The sequence below is a fragment of the Bombina bombina genome, chromosome 2 (genome assembly GCF_027579735.1).
Source record: "Bombina bombina isolate aBomBom1 chromosome 2, aBomBom1.pri, whole genome shotgun sequence".
NCBI lineage: Eukaryota > Metazoa > Chordata > Amphibia > Anura > Bombinatoridae > Bombina > Bombina bombina.
The window spans coordinates 716,880,336-716,897,963 of NC_069500.1; positions in this window are offsets into that span (position 1 = coordinate 716,880,336).

Here is a 17,628-nt window from a genome sequence, read left to right on the forward strand (position 1 = left end):
ATCTTATCAGTGACAGTCACTGCCAAACTGCTTTTATAATAAAGTCCAATAACAAGCAAATACACCTTCTCTGCCCTCCAAAGTTTGTGATGCTTGCATAAACAATGCTTATTGGTTAAAAGGAAATATGAAAATTAAAAAAATGCCTTTGAAATGTGGGATTAAATTGGTACCCACATAAATTCAAGATGCTTCTTAAAATGTGTATGTTTTTTGTAAGTTTTTTTTTTGTAGAGAAATATTTGACTTGAAATATTGGTGTTTTTTCAGTGCTGTGTGTTGCTTTTGTGTGTAATATTTGAATGTAATTAAAGCAGTGCAAATTTGCCAAAGATGTTTTACATTTTTTCTTTTATTTTTAATTATTATTTTAAAAGAATATGAATGGCCAGTAATTTTATTAACCAGGTTTTTTTTATGTTGGTAAATTTGTGAATTTATTCTAAGTTAAATGGTTGACTGATAAACTTTTTTTTTAGATTAGTTAAACAACAATGCAATAAGATTGGCGTAGATTCAATATCTGTGTGTCTTTCCATTGGAGTGACTGTTACTTGTGAACAATTAAATTTATGTAATCTTTATGTGAGATAATTATTTGTAAATATTTACTATAATTTTATTGGTTCTGAAAATAAAAGTACATTTTTTTTAAGTTCAGTTAGTGTGTCTTCTTCAGTAGCTAAAAATCAGTCCACTTACATTCCGTTACATTTTATATTCCTTATTTTTTATACACCTTTTTGCTTCTTCATACAGTTTATAATCCACATTGCATGTTCTGCTAAATCTTTACTTTTATTTCTAAAGTCTTATTTAAGCTAATAAAAAAGCATAGTAAAAGGGCTTCCTGAAACACGTTTAAACAGGTAAATTTGCTGAACACTCTAGGAAATAAATTCTAAAGAAAATTTGATCAAAACATGTTACCAAAAATGTATATGTATATGTATAATTTACCATTTTATTGGCATTTTAAATTGGCTAAAATGGCTATAGATACAGTATTTTGTCATGGTAACATATTAATTGCTTGGTATCAATTGCCTTTGTGTTATATGATTTACTATTAATTTAATATTTACTTATGTTTACCTAAAAATTGTGCATCCATTGTGTACCATCAGTGTCAATACAGATTGAGCTCCATAAAACTGGTGTATGTGCTCAGGTCTGATGCCATCCTTTGTGACTTGGAAAGTCCTGATCCATATTATTATTATTATTTAGTTGTCTTTTTCACCCCTTTTCTACCACTAAAATATTTAAAAAAAGTTAGCTGTATAAGGGCTAGATTACAAGTGGCGCGCTAACGTTGGTGCACAATATTCAAAAGATTGCACCAGTGTTTATTTGCACGAGTATTACAGGTTGAAAGTAAACACGACCGCACACATCAGGTTAGAGAGATTAAATACCTTGAATAAAGGGTTAGGGTTTAAAACAAGTTGCACCAAACACTACATAAATACATTAAAATAAAGTGTTCCACTCATATATACATTGTCTAATATAAATTATTTATATAAATATAAAAAAAAAGTTATATGGGTTAAAAGGTATATGACAAGGTATAAGCTATAATGTATATATACATACATATAAATGTGTATGCATATGTATTTATGTGTTTATATGTGTATATATACATACATTATTAAATATTAAAAGTGAATTCAAATTATATTTCCCATATAATATACACATACAAACACATGCATAACATATATACATATGTATATATATATATATATATATATATATATATATACTTTGTAGCCTTTTCCACTCAAATACCTGAAAACAAGAAAATTATTTTAATTCAATTTTAATAGTTAATGATGTGATTTACTGTACTGTGTATGTACAGTTAATATTTTACATTCCAATGTTCTTCACATGAGGAAAATGTTCTATGTATTTTTAAATAAATAGGCCTACATAATAATAATAACTAGTATTTATATAGCGCCTTTCTCCCAGTGGGACTCAAATCGCTTTTTCAGCGCTCACTCTCAGAATTAACCAAATCGGCAGCTGAATAGTAATAGTTGTTATTATTACCCAATTTAATGGTACTCATTTTATCGACCTCAGAAGGTCGATACCTTTTTATCTACCTTTTTTTCTAGGGTTTGCTCATGAACCAAAATAACAAATGTTAAAACATAAAATAGAAGATTTATTTACAACTATAGCTCAAGAGATAAGTTCAAATATATTTCCAGTGCTAGTCCAGTATTTCCATATTTGGTTTCTAACCTCATATTTTTGTGCTAGTTTCTAACACTTATTGTTTCCTGCACATGTGAGGTTACTTCAGCTAAAGGTTTCTTCCCTGTTAGATTCATACAAAACCTAGAAATTGACTGTACTAATAATTTGGGCTGGAGAGCATCACCTGACATGAGCAATATCAAGAGCAGGTTGGATGCAAAACACGAAAAGTCACTGTAAAATAAATTAGCTAACAATGACTCATGGACAAAAATCTGCAAACACTAAGGGCCAGATTACAAGTGGAGCACTAAATTATCGCGTGTCCACAGATGGGCAAATATTCCCCTTTACGGGCGCTCGATAATTAACCAACCATTACAGAGATACAGAGATCTGATCTCTTGTTAATGTTCTAAAAGTGCCCCAAATGCCCTGAAAATAGAAGAAGTGATAGTTTTCTATTTCTTCTACAAGATATGACGAGTCCATGGATTTCATCCTTACTTGTGGAATATTAACCTCCTGCTAACAGGAAGTGGCAAAGAGCACCACAGCAGAGCTGTATATATAGCTCCTCCCTTCCCTCCACCCCCAGCCATTCTCTTTGCCTGTGTTAGTAAGAGGAAGAGGTAAAGTGAGGTGTTAGTTTTAGATTCTTCAAACAAGATTTTTTTTTTATTTTAAAATGGTGCCAGAGAGTACTATTTTTCTCAGGGGGAAATCATCAGTTTATTGCTTCCCAAGAGGAGTGGAGACATGTTATTTTCTGCCCTGATGTTGATGATCTTAGCAAGCACTATCTAAGATCCATAATGGTTCCCACAATGCAGCTGAAGGTATGTGTGAGAGGATCTTCAGTGTGGAGAACGGTGTCTTGCTACAAGCAGCATTGAGGTATGTGCAGTCTTGTATGTAGAGACCTTTGTGGCTTATCTGGGGCTGGACGCTGGGAGATGCGTTTTTTTTTGCTTGATGGACTGTTAACTTTATTTCTAGGACAGGACTACAGGGTTCCGATTTGGCCTGCATATCAAGGGGACACATGGCATATATTTTTATTTTTTCAGTGTGTACTGCGACCCATGCAGGTCTAATCAGGTTTAGTGTACGCCCACGATGGATGGGGCCTAAGTTCGCGTGCTCAGACGCGCAGTTTTCCTCCGGATCGCATAGCAGAGAGACTGGGGCTCTGAGTGGCCTAATTTGTCTACTAACCTAGCGTAAAGTACCTTCACGCTATAGCAGCTACAACAACTTCATTCCAGGGCAGGTAGGCGCCACAGCAGAGCTGTGGCGTAGTGCAGGGGCCATATTTGTATAATTAATCAAATCTTGTCACAAACGATATATTCTGTATTTTTGCATATATAGGCAAGTGGATGCAATATTAAAGAATTATTTTGGGCACTTGAAATAATTTTTTTCTGGTCAAAAGACGTTTTTTGCAGTTTTAAAAAAATAATAATAATAAAAAAAAAAGTTGCGCTTTTAAAATTTAAAGGTGCAGTACAGTTTTTTTGGCATTCATTTTTTTCTCATTTAATTTAATTCAGAGCTCAATATTTAAGCAAGTACGACTATTATTAGTATTGCTAAGTCTGTTTAACATGTCTGACACTGAGGAGGATACTCATTGCTCTATGTGTTTAGATGCCACTGCGGAACCACCTCTTACTTTTTGTCCCTCGTGTACTGAGAGGGCCTTACAATGTAAAGCACAGATTTTATGTAAAGAAAATGTGTCTAAGGTGGATTCTCAGTCTGTGGAGAATCAGGGTATACCGCTAACTTCTCCCCAAGCATCACAACCTTTAACGCCCACCCAATCGACGCCTGGTTCTTCAACCGCGTCTAATTCATTTACTCTGCAGGATATGGCTGCAGTTATGTCAACTACCCTTACAGAGGTATTATCTAAGTTGCCAATGTTACAGGGTAAACACAGTAGGACAGAGGTCAATTTGAATGCTGAGCCATCTGATGCGTTGTTAGCTATTTCCGATGTACCCTCACAGGGATCTGATTTGGGGGTCAGGGAACTTTTGTCTGAGGGGGAACTTTCCAATTCGGGAAGTGCGTTACCTCAAACAGACTCGGACGTCATGTCCTTTAAATTAAAGCTTGAACACTTCCGCCTGTTGCTTTGGGAGATTTTAGCGACTCTGGATGACTGTGACCCTATTGTAGTGCCACCAGAGAAATTAAGTAAGATGGACAAATACTTAGAGGTACCTGCCTACACTGATGTTTTTCCGGTTCCTAAGAGAATCACAGAGATTATTAAGAGGGAATGGGACAGACCGGGTATTCCATTCTCACCCTCTATTAATTTCAAGAAGATGTATCCCATATCTGACACTGTTCGGGACTCGTGGCAATCAGTTCCTAAGGTGGAAGGAGCTATATCTACCCTGGCGAAGCGTACAACTATTCCTATTGAAGACAGTTGTGCTTTTAAAGACCCTATGGATAAGAAATTGGAGGGTCTTCTGAAGAAATTGTTTATTCATCAGGGTTTCCTCTTACAACCAACGGCCTGCATTGTTCCAGTTACTACTGCGGCAGCCTTCTGGTTTGATGCTTTAGAAGAGTCTCTTAAGACTGAGACTCCTTTAGAGGATATCTTAGATAGAATTAAGGCCGTTAAGCTGGCTAATTATTTTATTACAGATGCCGCCTTTCAGATCGCTAAATTGGCGGCTAAGAATGCTGGATTTGCTGCGTTATGGTTAAAATCTTGGTCTGCTGATGTGTCATCTAAGTCTAAGCTTTTGGCTATTCCTTTCAAGGGGAAAACCCTATTTGGGCCTGACTTGAAGGAAATCATTTCTGACATTACGGGAGGTAAGGGTCATCTCCTACCTCAGGATAGATCTACTAAACTGAGGGGTAAACAAAATAATTTTTGTTCCTTTCGGAACTTTAAATGAGTCCCCTCTTCTTCCTCGTCTTCCGCCAAGCAGGAAGGGAATTTTGCCCAGACCAAGTCCGTCTGGAGACCTAACCAGACTTGGAACAAGGGTAAACAACCCAAGAAGCCCGCTGCTGCTACCAAAACAGCATGAAGGGGTGGCCCCCAATCCGGGACCGGATCTAGTAGGGGGCAGACTTTCTCTCTTTGCCCAGGCTTGGGTGAGAGATGTTCAGGACCCCTGGACACTGGAAATCGTGTCCCAAAGTTATCAACTGGAATTCACAAATTCTCTCCCAAGGGGAAGGTTTCTTCTTTCACGATTTTCTGTAGACCAGATAAAAAGAGAGGCGTTCTTACGTTGTGTAAAAGACCTCTCTACTATGGGAGTACTTTGTCCCGTTCCAATTCTGGAACAGGGGCAGGGGTTTTACTAAAATCTTTTCGTGGTCCCCAAAAAAGAGGGCACTTTCAACCTATTTTAGATCTGAAAAGTCTAAACAAGTTTCTCAGAGTCCCATCTTTCAAGATGGAGACTCTTCGAACAATTCTGCCATTGATCCAAGAGGGTCAGTATATGACTACCGTGGACTTGAAGGATGCATACCTTCATATACCTATCCACAGGGATCATCACCAGTTCCTAAAGTTTGCCTTCCTGGACAAACATTTTCAGTTCGTGGCTCTTCCCTTCGGATTGGCCACAGCACCCAGGATCTTCGCAAAGGTTCTAGGGTCTCTTCTAGCAGTTCTCAGGCCACGGGGTATTGCATTGGCGCCTTATTTGGATGATATTCTGATCCAGGCGTCGTCCTACCATCTGACAAAGTCTCATACAGACATGGTTCTGTCCTTTCTGAGGACTCACGGGTGGAAGGTGAATCTAGAAAAGAGTTCATTAATTCCACAGACCAAGGTTCCCTTTCTGGGAACTCTAATAGATTCCATATCCATGAAAATTTTCTTGACAGAGGTCAGAAAATTAAAGATTCTGAATACATGCCGAGCCCTTCAGTCCAATCCTCAGCCCAGTGCATGGAGGTAATTGGATTGATGGTGGCGGCAATGGACATCATTCCGTTTGCTCGTTTTCATCTCAGACCACTACAGCTGAGCATGCTCAGACAGTGGAATGGAGATTATGCAAATTTGTCTCCTCAGATAGATCTGGATCAGGAGACAAGAGACACTCTTCTTTGGTGGTTGTCTCAGCATCATCTGTCCCAAGGAACGTGCTTCCGCAGACCCTCATGGGTGATAGTGATGACGGACGCCAGCCTTCTAGGTTGGGGTGCAGTCTGGAATTCCCTGAAGGCTCAGGGTGTGTGGACTCAGTCGGAGTCAATTCTTCCAATCAATATTCTGGAATTGAGGGCAATATTCAATGCGCTTCAGGCGTGGCCTCAGTGGGCTTCGGCCAAATTCATTTGCTTTCAGTCGGACAACATCACGACTGTGGCTTACATCAATCATCAGGGAGGAACAAGGAGTTCCTTAGCGATGACAGAAGTATCTAAGATAATTCGGTGGGCGGAGGCCCACTCTTGTTATCTGTCAGCAATCTACATCCCAGGAGTGGACAACTGGGAAGCGGACTTTTTAAGCAGACAGACGTTTCATCCGGGGGAATGGGAACTCCATCCGGAGGTCTTTGCCACTCTGATCCTCAGATGGGGCAGACCGGAGTTGGATCTGATGGCATCTCATCAGAATGCCAAACTCCCAAGATACGGATCCAGGTCAAGGGATCCTCAGGCCAAACTGATAGATGCCTTGGCAGTGCCTTGGTCGTTCAACCTAGCTTATGTGTTTCCACCGTTTGCTCTCCTGCCCCGGGTGATTGCTCGGATCAAACAGGAGAGGGCTTCAGTAATTCTAATCGTGCCTGCGTGGCCTCGCAGGACTTGGTATGCCGATCTAGTGGACATGTCTTCTCTGCCACCGTGGAAGCTTCCATTGAGGCAGGACTTTCTCATTCAGGGACCCTTCCAACACCCAAATCTAGTTTCTCTGCAACTGACTGCTTGGAGATTGAATGCTTAATTTTATCTAAACGGGGGTTCTCTGATTCAGTCATTGATACTTTGATTCAGGCACGTAAACCTGTTACTAGAAAGACCCTCCCCCTCACCCTTCTTTTGCATATGAAAAGACCCTTTACACAAACAGGAGCAAGCTGGAGAAGGTAGCTGACGGTATTCAAATAAAACTTTGAGGCTTGGTTAGGAGTCTGAAAATCAGAGCAATGATATTTAAAAATAAGCAAATTATACATTTTTAAAAAAAACAAACTTTATGGGCTTTATAAATAGATCATCTAGAAAACATTTATGCAAAGAAAAAATGAGTGTATAATGGCCCTTTAACTTTTTCATTTTATCGCCGTCCCTTTTGGGACTAGTCACATACTCTATGGCCGGCCACCTAAATATGTTTACTAAGATATTGTGTTGATGAATAAAATGTTTAACAAGGGCTGAACACTCTATATTACAATTAATATTACTTAAATGTTCTCTGATCCTCGATCTAACTTCCCTAGTTGTGAGACCTATGTATTGTAGTTTACATGAAATAAGATAAATTACATATCCCATACTGCAGTTTATACACTGTGATGTCTCATATCTCTCCCCTGTCACATAACATTCAAAATATCTGGTCACTTGAATAGATTCACACGCTCTACACCTGAAGCTACCACATCTAAATGTGCCTTTATGTGTTAACCAGTTATTAGTATTCTCAAAAACAGTGGGGGACAACATGTTTCCAAGTGTAACGCTTCATCTGTAGGAAAACCTACACCCTTTTTTTACTGCATGTTTAAGTTTGTCATCTGCTAACAAAATTAGTAAATGCATCTTGATAATATTGCATATCTGGGCATACTGATCACTGGGGCTCGTTACAAATGTTATAGCTGGTTTATGTTGTTTCCTATGTCGAGTTTTATTATAATCAGGGTCTGATTCCAATAAAAGTATTTTTCTCGGAGTGATATAAACTTCCTTTCTAGCATCCTGTATGATCTTTCTAGCATAGCCCCTTTGATATAGTTGGGAGCTTAAAATATTGCATTCCCTCTCGTAATCATCCTCCATTGAGCAGTTTTGTTTAATTTTCAGAAACTGTCCTATAGCCTTGGGCACATGTCTTGGATGATTACTGGTGGAGTGCAATAGATTATTTTTTGCTATTGGTTTTCGATACGTTTTGGTTTCTATTCTCTTACTCCTATTTTATGTCATCAATGTCACATCTAGATGGTTCATCATATTTTTGTTGAACTCCATAGTGAACTATAGATGAACCTCTTTAGAATTAAGGTAAGCCAAAAAAATCAACAGCATCCTCTTGGGATCCCTTCAACAAAATAATAAGGTCATCAATGAACCTTTTGTAAAAGACCACAGAATGCCTGTGAGGGTTTCTATCTCCAAAGCTGTGGGACGCCTCCCACCAGCCCAAAACAAGGTTTGCATAGGAGGAGGCGAATTTCGCTCCAATCGCTGTCCCACATTTCTGGAGATAAAAACAACCCTCAAACTCAAAGAAATTATGCTCCAACAAGTATTTGATTATAGCAATGAAGAACTTTATTTGATCCTTAGAAAAATCTGTTGCTGATATCATAAAATATTCTATAGCTTTTAATCCCCAACTGTGGGGTATCATTGAATACAGGGAAACCACATCTATGGTGATTCAACTATAGTTCTCCTCCTATTCAACATCACAAAGGAGGTTCAAGAGGTATTTGGTATCCCTCAGGTAGCTCCATAGTTGTGAAACCATAGGTTGAACTATAGAGTCAACCCATTTAGATAGGGGTTCTAGTATCAAATCAATACCAGATACTATTGGTCTGCCTCTAATATTATCAAGTGATTTATCTACCTTTGGAAAAAGTGAAATGCTGGTGTTTTAGGATATTGAACATATTGAAACTCTGCTTTTGTTTATAACCTTTTTTCTTTCCTTCGTCTATCAAAGATCTTATCTGGTGTTGTATAGTTTTTGTAGAGTTGCCTGAAATTAGAGTGTATGTTTTCTGATCTGATAGTTGGCGTAGCGCCTCTGCTACATAATCCTTTCTTTGTATTATAACAGTATAGCCCCCTTATCTGATTTTCTTATGACAATATTTGTATTCTTTCTTAATTGATCAATTGCTGCTCTTTGATCTTTTGAAAAATTATGTTTATTTTTCTTATCACTAATGGTAAAGGTTGACAAGCTCTCTCTCTACACTCTTGTGACACATCTGCAATATATTGCCTCTGCTCTGATCGTGGTAAAAATTGGGTCTCTTAGCTATCATTTGTGTAAGGGATACTGTTTTAGATTCTACAGTAGCTGGTTCTACATTGTTACTTTCCAAAAGTAGAACATTTAAATCTTGAAAACTACATAACTCATAAAATCTAAATTCAGAAAAATCTTTAATCAAACTTTCAGACTTTTTTTTCACCATTCGTGGGATACTCCTCTATCAGACCAAACTCGGCCAGTAGTCTTGTTATCCCGGCATCGAGCCGTAATGATAGGGAATATCCCAGAACAGAGAACGTTAGGGAGATGAGGAAGGCGGCACTCACCACAGGCAGGACAGTCCCCAGCAGCAACGGCAGAGCAGTCCAAGGATGAACCACTACAATGGTCAGGCAGGCAAGGTCTGGCAACAGCAAAGCAGTCCAAGGATAAACCACTAGAATGGTCAGGCAGGCAGGGTTTGGCAACAGTAAAGCAGTCCAAGGGCACACCACTAGAATGGTCAGGTAGGCAGGGTTTGGCAACAGTAAAGCAGTCCAGCAGTTAAAGGGGTAAGGCAGGTAGAGGAGCCAGACAGGCAGGTTCAGCAACAGTGATCAATCCAGCAGTTTAAGGGTTAAGGCAGGTAGAGTAGTCAGACAGGCAGGTTCAGCAACAGTGATCAATCCAGCAGTTTAAGGGTTAAGGCAGGTAGAGTAGTCAGACAGGCAGGTTCAGCAACAGTTATCAGGCACAAGAAAGAACGATCTGTCACACCCAGGAGCACACAAAGTAACACCTATACTTGGGCAGTGACAGATCGTTCTTTGGGCATTTAAATAGGCACAGATTTGCGCCACTGAGCTCAGACTGGCATCCGGAGTGTGCAGCGATGACATCAGCACCACACCCACCGGATCCGACACTGCCCCTGGCAACGAGCAGGGAAGTAGATGCTGCGCCCCTAGCAACTGCTAGAGCGGCACGCGGCGTGACATAGCCCCCTTCTCAAGGGTTCCCTCCGGGAACCAGAGTCAGCCTCAAAGGATGAGCAGCATGGAATCTGGAGACTAGAGATGGAGTATGTACATCATGGGCAGGAACCCAGGAATGATCTGCCATGGAGTAACCCTTCCAATGTATCAGATACTGCAGTTGTCTGTGCCTATATCTGGAGTCCAGAATCTTAGCTACCTCATATTTGGGGTCACCACGGACCAAGAGTGGAGGAGGAGGAGCTCGGAGCCGGGTATATCTATTCTTGATGTAAGGTTTCAGTAGTGAGATGTGAAAGGCTGGATGTATGTGTAGGGTTTTTGGCAAGGCCACTTTGTAAGCAACAGGAGACAGTCTTTTCAGGACCTTGTAAGGACCGATAAACCTAGGTCCCAATTTGTGACAGGGTTGACGTAGACGAATATGTCGAGTAGGGATCCAAACATGTTCACCCACTGGAATGGCACGTACAGAAGCCCTATGACAATCAGCAAACTTCTTATACCTAGAGAAAGCTGAACGCAGCTGAGAGCGAATACGTTGCCAATGAGTGGTGAGTTCAGTGACGTGTCGGTCTGCGGCAGGGACCCCAGTGGACTGAGCTGAAAGAGGGAAGACATGAGGTTGATACCCTGCTGCGGCTTGAAATGGAGAACATCGAAGAGAAGAGTACCAATGAGTGTTTCTTGCCAGCTAGTGTTTCTTGCCAGGGTAGCAATTCAGACCAGTTGGTATGGTGAGCGTTGACAAAGCCTCTAAGGTAGGCTGGTTTGCTCTCTCGGTTAGTCCATTGGTCTGAGGATGGTAGCCAGGCGACAAGGAAACAGTGGTTCCAATCAACTTACAAAAGGTTCTCCAGAAGGCAGAGATGAACTGTGGACCTCTTTTAGAAACAATATTCACAGGAATGCCATGAAGTCGCACCACATGCAAGAGAAAAAGGGATGACAATTCCTGAGCAGAAGGCAGTTTGGTTAGGGATACGAAGTGAGCCAGTCTGGAAAAGCGGTCCACCACAACCCAGATAACTGTGTGGTGGTCAGAAGAAGGAAGGTCCACAATGAAGTCCATTGTTATGTGTGTCCAGGGTCGTTTGGGAATGGACAATGGTTGGAGCAAGCCAGGAGGCAAGGATCGGGGAGTCTTGTTGGCAGCACAAATTGCGCAGGCTTTCACATAATCCTAAAAGGGGTTAATACATTTATTAGAATAGCGGCGAGGTCCGGTCGGCAGATTAGGGGTTAATAATTGAAGTTAGGTGTCGGCGATGTTAGGGAGGGCAGATTAGGGGTTAATACTATTTCTTATAGGGTTATTGAGGCGGGAGTGAGGCGGATTAGGGGTTAATAACTTTATTATAGTAGCGGTGAGGTCCGGTCGGCAGATTAGGGGTTAATAATTGTAGGTAGCTGGCGGCGACGTTGTGGGGGGCAGATTAGGGGTTAATAAATATAATATAGGGGTCGGCGGTGTTAGGGGCAGCAGATTAGGGGTACATAACTATAATGTATGTTGTGGCGGTGTACGGAGCGGCAGATTAGGGGTTAAAAATAATATGCAGGGGTCAGCGATAGCGGGGGCGGCAGATTAGGGGTTAATAAGTGTAAGGTTAGGGGTGTTTAGACTCGGGGTTCATGTTAGGGTGTTAGGTGCAGACTTAGGAAGTGTTTCCCCATAGGAAACAATGGGGCTGCGTTAAGAGCTGAATGCTGCTTTTTTGCAGGTGTTAGGTTTTTTTTCAACTCAAACTGCCCCATTGTTTCCTATGGGGGAATTCTATCAGTCAATCGGAATTAAGGTAGGAAAAATTCTATTGGATGATGCAATCAGTCAATAGGATTGAAGTTCAATCCTATTGGCTGATCCAATCAGCCAATAGGATTGAGCTCACATTCTATTGGCTGATTGGAACAGCCAATAGAATGCGAGCTCAATCCTATTGGCTGATTGCATCAGTCAATAGGATTGAACTTCAATCCTATTGGCTGATTGCATCAGCCAATAGGATTTTACCTACCTTAATTCCGATTGGCTGATAGAATTCTTTCAGCCAATCGGAATCTAAGGGATGCCATCTTGGATGACGTCACTTAAAGGAACCTTCATTCGTCAGGTAGTCGTCGGATGAAGAGGATGCTCCGTGTTGGTTGTCTTAAAGATGGAAGATGCCGTCTGGATGAAGACTTTTGCCCGTCTGGAGGACCGCTTTGCCCGGCTTGGATGAAGACTTCTCCCGGCTTCGTTGAGGACTTCGGCCCGGTTGGATGAAGACTTCTGCCGCTTCCTTGAGGATGGATGTCCGGTCGTTAAAACTGTAAGTCGATCTTCAGGGGGTTAGTGTTAGGTTTTTTTAAGGGTGTATTGGGTGAGTTTTATTTTTAGGTTAGGGTTTGGGCCTGCAAAAGAGCTAATTGCCCTTTTAAGGGCAATGCCCATCCAAATGCCCTTTTCAGGGCAATGGGGAGCTTAGGTTTTTTTAGATAGTGTTTTATTTGGGGGGTTGTTTGTGTGGGTGGTGGGTTTTACTGTTGGGGGGGTTGTTTGTATATTTTTTACAGGTAAAAGAGCTGATTACTTTGGGGCAATGCCCCACAAAAGGCCCTTTTAAGGGCTATTGGTAGTTTTTTTTTTATTTTGGGGGGCCTTTTTTATTTTGATAGGGCTATTAGATTAGGTGTAATTAGTTTAAATATCTGTAATTTGTTTATTATTTTCTGTAATTTAGTTGTTTTTTTTTGTACTTTAGCTAATTTAATTTAGGTAATTGTATTTAATTTAGTTAATTTATTTAATTATAGTGTATATATATTGTGATATGTGATTCAGTTAACAAGTCGAGTCCACAGTGTATTGTAGTATCTAGGGATATAATGCTGTGGAAGTGAGTGTGGTGTGTGGTTTGTAGTGTGCTAAGTGTATAATAATAAATGATAATGACCATAATTAGTCTTATGGTGTAATGCTTAATATAGTTAAGGGGAATGTATTTGGTGAGTGGTAGTAACCAGTATTGATCCTTCTTCTAATATAATCCATATTAAGGTTGGAGAGGGATATGGATTTATGCTGTAATAAGTGAGTAGCCCATATATGTGAGATTTAATCATAAGCTGTTCTGCATAGTGTATCAATATAAGGAACCTAGATAGGTTAGATGATCTATCCTATATAATAGACACATTATTCCTTTTAATTACCAATGCATATATGGACCTATAGCTATTATTATTGTTATTCACAATCTATAAGTAAAATGTTGTAGCAATAATCCATATGTTATAATATTAGAGTTATAAATTAGAAAATAAAAATTATATTAATATTTGATAGTGCCACTAATATTATAATAAAGTGTTATATGATAGGAAACAAGAAGTGGTGTAGTGTTGAGATAGTGAGGTGTAACACTAGAATGTGTATGCCTATCAAGAGGTAGTGTTGATTAAAGAGGACCTTAGTATTTTCTCTAAGGAAAGTGACTATATCAGTCATAATAGGTGGGGGGGTAATAGGGAACATCATGTGATGGATTGCTGGGTAGTATGGGAGTGGGGTGGTACTCGTGAGTGTATCTTGATAATGTCTAGTTGTATATAGATATTTGGACAGGGGGGGGAAGAAATATATGCCAGGAATATGAGGGTGATCAAGGGATCATATCTAAAGTGTCGTTGTTTAAAGTTGGAGGTCTATAATGAACTTATGGATGTTTATGAGAGGGATGTAGTATGCCATCTTCTAACTAGTGATTAGGGATGGGCGAATGTTTCGCAACATTCGAAAAACGGCACAAATTTTAACACATTCGTTCATTCGAATCGAATTTCGAATGTTTACATAACATTCTAACATTCGATTTTCAAATGTTCGGTTTCGAATTTTACTATTACATTCAAAAATATTATTTTCGAAAAATTCGAATTTAGATTGTAATAGTATTTCTAATGCTTTTTCTTTAAATGTAATATTCGAATTATGCAATATTCGAATTCGAAAAATTAAAATTTAGATTGTAATAGTATTTCTAATGCTTTTTCTTTAAATGTAATATTCGAATTATGCAATACGTGTATTCGAATTCGAAAAATTCGAATTTAGATTGTAATAGTATTTCTAATGCTTTTTCTTTAAATGTAATATTCAAATTATGCAATATTCGAATTCGAAAAATTGGAATTTATATTCAAATTTGAAAAATTTGAATTTATATGTTTGTAATAGTATTTCTAATGCTTTCTTTAAATGTAATATTTGAATTATGCAATATTCTATATGGAAACATTCAAAATTATATATTTGTATCAATTATGTATCAATTTACTAGATTCCCGCCCTACCACATGAACTATTGAACTTCTGAATAGTATTTGTTAAATAGAATGTTAAATTTGAAATTTCGAATGTGGACATTCGATATAATTATAAACATTCGAATTCGAAAGTGACATTCAAAAACTGTAAATAACATTCGATTTTCGAATTTTTAAGAATATTCATTCTTATCGACATTCGGATTTAGAATTCGAATTTCGGTAATAACATTCGTTCTACATTCGAAATTCGAAAATTTACACATTCGCCCATCCCTACTAGTGATCTTAGACATGTAATGCATATCTGTACATGGCTTAACTAGGCTAATATGTGTGTAATATATCATCTAGAATTATTGGCCTCACTATACAGGATTATAGGTCAAAAGCTGCTAAGTCTATGCATTCGTTTATACCATTGGGGATCAAGGTATGTAGTTTGTGGATCCAATATGTCTCTCTGTGGCGAAGGCATAGCATAGGATTGTAACTGTTTCTAGGGATCTGCTCTATCGGGATGATGGACAATGTTTTAGAGCTTCCTCTATGAGCATAGAGACAGTGCCTTGATATACTGTGTTTCAGAAACTTTCTATTTTTATATTATATAAATGTTCACTCCGCCGTCTCTTTATTTTACGGGATGTGCGTCCTACATATTGGACCCCACATGAACAACCGATAAGATAAACAACATAAGTGGATTCACAAGTTAAATGTATTTTTATTTTGAATTGCTCTCCTGTATGGTTAGAATGAAAGGTTTTAGTGCCACTTGTCATTACTTTGCACATACTACATCTTGGTTTATGGCATTTAAATATACCACTTTGTGGTATAAAATTACACAGAAAAGTCCTATTATTGGCGATGGTAGCCATATTGGGATTGTTAAGATTTAGTCTATCTCTAACAATTTTACTTGGTGCAAGTTTATTTTTGAGCGTGGGGGCCCTCCTGTATACTATTTTGGGTTTGGAAGAGATGTGATTTTTTTTAGGTATGGATCATCACAAATGATGGGCCAATGGTTAGAGATGATTTGTTTAATCTCTCAGTGTTGGCTACTATATCCAGTGATGAATAAAGGAGTTTTAGTATCATCAGTTGGTTTCTGTTTTCTATTATTATTTTTGCTCTTATCTTGTATAAAATAGGATGTCCTATCATCATGTAAAGCTCTAAGATAGCCTTTTCTGTATCAGCTCTAGTGGATATCCTTTCTCAAGGAATATATCTTTTAATACAGTAGACTGCAAGTTGTAACTCTCTATGGTACTACAATTGCGTCTAATGCGTCTAAACTGTCCATAGGGTACATTCTTTTACCCGTTATAATAGTGATTACTATTAAATCTAGAAAGCTATTGCAGTCTAGGGATGTCGCGAACAGTTCGCCGGAGAACAGTTCCCGGCGATCTTAGCTTGTTCACGTTCGCTGCGGCGGGCGAACATATGCAATGTTCTATCTGCCCCCTATTCGTCATCATTGAGGAAACTTTGACCCTGTATCTCACAGTCTGCAGACACATTTCAGCCAATCAGCAGCAGACACTCCCTCCCAGACCCTCCCAGCTCCTGGGCAGCAGCCATTTTAGATTCATTACGATCCTGCATTCTTAGTGAGAGGAGGGTTAGTGCTGCTGCTGGTGATTTTATAGGGAAATTGATAGCTAGGCTAGTGTATTCAGTGTCCACTACAGTCCTGAAGGACTCATCTAATCTCTGCTGTAAGGAAAGCACCCCAAAAAGCCCTTTTTAGGGCTAGCACTTCAGCCCAAAAAGCCCTTTTTAGGGCTAGAACTTCAGTCTTTTTTTTTGTAATCTAATTGCATTTGCCTGCCTGTCAGCCTGTGTGTGAGGCTCACAGCATATACTGTGATTAATTGCTCTGTGCCACCACTCATATCTGGTGTAACATTAGTGTAAATTAAAAAAAAACAACTTTTACATCAGTTTGCTAGTGTAATCTAATTTCATTTTCCATCAGGCCTGTGTGTCAGGCCCACAGCATATACTGTGATTAATTGCTCTGTGCCACCACTGATATCTGGTGTAACATTAGTTTAAATTTAAAAAAAAAAAGAACTTTTACATCAGTTTGCTAGTGTAATCTTATTTCATTTTCCATCAGGCCTGTGTGTCAGGCCCACAGCATATACTGTGATTAATTGCTCTGTGCCACCACTGATATCTGGTGTAACATTAGTGTAAATTAAAAAAAAAAAAACTTTTACATCAGTTTGCTATTGTAATCTAATTTCATTTTCCATCAGGCCTGTGTGTCAGGCCCACAGCATATACTGTGATTAATTGCTCTGTGCCACCACTGATATCTGGTGTAACATTAGTGTAATTTTTTTTTTAAAAAAAACTTTTACATCAGTTTGCTATTGTGATCTAATTTCATTTTCCATTAGGCCTGTGTGTCAGGCCCACATCATATACTGTGATTAATTGCTCTGTGCCACCACTGATATCTGGTGTAACATTAGTGTAAATTAAAAAAAAAAAACTTTTACATCAGTTTGCTAGTGTAATCTAATTTCATTTTCCATCAGGCCTGTGTGTCAGGCCCACAGCATATACTGTGATTAATTGCTCTGTGCCACCACTCATATCTGGTGTAACATTAGTGTAAATTTAAAAAAAAAAAACTTTTACATCAGTTTGCTATTGTAATCTAATTTCATTTTCCATTAGGCCTGTGTGTCAGGCCCACAGCATATACTGTGATTAATTGCTCTGTGCCACCACTGATATCTGGTGTAACATTAGTGTAAATTTAAAAAAAAAAATCTTTTACATCAGTTTTCTAGTGTAATCTAATTTCATTTTCCATCAGTCCTGTGTGCCAGGCCCACAGCATATACTGTGATTAATTTCTCTGTGCCACCACTCATATCTGGTGTAACATTAGTGTAAATTTAAAAA